We start from the raw sequence: 3,647 nt of genomic DNA, 5'->3' as shown, positions 1-3,647 counted from the left end.
CGCCGATGGTGCGCCAAAGACGCGCAAAAGGCAAGCCCGTCTGTGCCTGTCGGCGCATGGACCGCACCCAGCACCATAACCCCGGGACCCTGAAGCCGCCACAACACCAGACTGCACTATGACTCCAGCACGCTCCACGCACTAAAACCCGGATATGATCACTCCTGCTACCGGGCTACCCCGAAGCACACCCAAGGGCCCTTCACCTGCCAGAACTGCAGCTTCAACAACATCCGGCCCGCAAAAACATCAACCAAAGAACCCACCACCTCCGATGCATCCTCCTCAACACCCGGTCCACTTGCAAGCATGCCATCGAACTGTGTGATCTCCTAGACTCAAACAACCCCAACGTCACCTTCCTGACGGACACCTGGATGAAAGTCACCTCGCCACCAGACATCGCCATTGCCATCCCAGGGGGCTACAAAATCTATCGCAGACACCATACCAACAGAGTGGGAGGGGGAATCGCCATCATCCACAAGCACTCCCTCAGAGTCATAACCAACACCAATGACACCCTCACCACCGCCAAACATATGCACTTCCAGATCCACACTGACCCCAACACCACCCTCAGAGTAACTGTCGTCTACAAGCCACCCAGAACCCGACCACAGTTCAGCAACACCATCGCCAAGCTCATCAGCACACACGCCCTCTCCTCCACGGACTACATCCTCCCCGGGGACCTGAATTTCCACCTTGAAAACAACAGCAACGCCAACTTTACTGCCCTGATCGACAACCTCGCCAACCTCGGACTCAAACAGCTTGTGACGACACTCACCCACGATGCTGAACACACACTGGACCCCATGTTCTCCCCAAGTCCCCACATAACTTCAACCACAACACCAGACCTAACTGGACTGTCCACAGATGCGTCCACTTCACCTTCAGGAAGCCCACCAAACACCACCGCACCCAACAGTTTACACGCCGCTGCTGGGGCAAGGTCTCAAAGACCAACTGACAACCAGCCTCACCCTGGAACCACCCACTGACCCCACCGACCCCGACGCTGCCTGCATCAACCTCAAACAGTGGATCAACAACTGCGCCCACACCCTCGCCCCACTCAAGACCTCCACAACCAATCACACCAACAAGAAAGCCACTTGGTACCCCAAAGACCTCCGGGCTTCCAAACGCACCTGTCGGAAACTGGAGCAGTACTGGCTCCGCAACCTCACAACAGACAGCTACACACCCCACAAGAACGCCACACGGAAACACCACCAACTCATCAGGACTACCAAAAGGCACGGCTTCAAGGACCACCTACACAACAACACACACAGCACCAAAGAGCGCTTCAACATCGTGAAAGACCTCTCCAACCCCTGCTCCAACACCAACGACATTCCACCATCACAAGACCTGTGCGATTCACTGGCCACCTTCTTTCACCACAAGATCACTGACCTCAATGACAGCTTCCACCCCCACACCCCCTCATCCCCTGCCGGTACCACCACCCCTGCGACCACCACCCACACCAGTTGCATGACCACCTCCTCCAACGTCAGGGACGAGGACACCATCAAGACCATGAACTCCATACACTCTGAATCATCTGACCCATGCCCTCACCACGTTTTCAACCAAGCCAGCACACCCATCGCACCCTATCTTCAAAAAACTATCAACATCTCTTTAGAAACTGCAACCTTTCTGGAGAGCTGAAAGCTCGCCAAGATCAACGCCCTACTGAAGAAACCCAAGGTGGAGCCCAATGACCTCAAGAACTTCCTGACCATCTCCTTGCTCCGCTTCCTGGCAAAAGTCACGGAGGACATTGTCAACAGACAGCTGACCTGCTACCTCGAAGACAACAACATCCGGGAGCCATCCCAGTCCTGCTTTTGCTGCAACCACAGCACCAAGACCGCCCTCATCGCCCCCACCCACAACATCAGGATCCGGATGGACAAAGGAGAAACAGCCGCCCTCATCCTTCTGTAACTATCAGCAGCCTTCGACATGGTCTGCCACTGCACCCTAACAGCACACCTCCACGATGTTGGAATCCAAGAGAAGGCCCTGGCCTGGCCACATCCTTCCTCTCTGGCAGAACCCAGAGCGTCCTTCCGCTCCAAGACCACCTAGATCATCTGCGGCATCCCACAGGGATCATCACTCAGCCCGACGCTGTTCAATATCTACATGGCACCACTCGCACACATCGCTCGACAACACAGCCTTAACATCATCTCCTACGCCGACACCCAACTGATCATATCCCTCACAAAAGACCCCCACACCGCCAAAGGCAACCTCCACACGGGAATGAAGGCAGTCGCAGAATGGATGAAGGACAACAGGCAGCAGCTGATTTCAGATAAGACAGAGGTCCTCATCCTTGGCACCACCCCATCAGCCTGGTAGAACTCCTGGTGGCCAACATCGCTAGGTACAGCCCCAGCACCCACCGACCACACACTCAACCTGGGGGTCATCCTCGACTCCACCCTCTCCATGACCAAGCAAGTCAACGCCGTCTCCGCGTCATGCTTCAACACCCTCCGAATGCTCCGCATGATCTTCATATGGATCCCCTCCAACGCAAGAAAAACCGTCACCCAGGCCTTCGTCACCAGAAGACTGGACTACAGGAAAGCCCTCTACGTGGGAACAACAACCAAGCTCTTGAGACGGCAGCAAGGCATCCAGGATGCCTCCGCACGACTGATCTGCAACACCCCCCCCGACGCAGTCACATCACACCCCACCTGAGAGGCCTGCATTGGCTCACCGTCAACAACAGGATCACCTTCACACTCCTCATCCACGCACACAAAGCCCTACACAACACAGGACCAGCATACCTCAACGACCGACTCAGCTTCTACACCCCTACCCGCAGCCTCCGCTCTGCTAACCACGCTCTCGCCATAGTTCCACGCATCTGGAAAAACACCACCGGCGGCAGATCATTCTCCCACCTCGCCGCCAAGACCTGGAACACTCTCCTGACCAACCTACGTCAGACCCAGGACCTGTTGGCCTTCACAAAACTCCTCAAGACCTGGCTCTTCTATCAGTAGCAGACGCCTCCCCTCTCCCCAGCTCCTTGAAACCCTCACAGGTATGTAGCGCGCATTACAAATATCCTGATTGATTGATTGATTGAGAGTCCCACTTTCAACTGCAGGATCACGTTCATACTCCTCAGCCACACTCAGTGGCACTCCACAACCACAGCCCAAAAAACTAATATGGACGTCCAGCCACCCTTGCCCTGGGCAACATTAAACACTTCCACAGTACAACTGAATGCGAGTGATAGTTCTCCAACAGCAACAAACAGACCTGGTAGTCCCTCCCTGGACACCAACACATTACTCATGACCTGTACACATTCATGAGACTCTTCTGTAACTGTCTGTCAGAGCAGTATGACAAGCCAGCCCCCCCCCCAGCAGATAGTAACCATCACGTGTGAGTATTTCCCTCCATGGATGTAGTTGATCATACATTGTGACCTATGTGTGTCCACAACCAGACTCAGATCCCAGTGTATGGATGGCTTGAGTTTGATCAACACTCTGGCATACTTTGACATATCCCGACACGTATGTTGTTGACTCAGGGAAAAAAACTACTTCAACATCAATACATATTGTGTTTGTTATTTTTAT

This window comes from Lissotriton vulgaris, unplaced genomic scaffold, assembly GCF_964263255.1.
Source record: "Lissotriton vulgaris unplaced genomic scaffold, aLisVul1.2 SCAFFOLD_649, whole genome shotgun sequence".
Lineage (NCBI taxonomy): Eukaryota > Metazoa > Chordata > Amphibia > Caudata > Salamandridae > Lissotriton > Lissotriton vulgaris.
Note: the sequence above shows the minus strand (reverse complement) of the source record.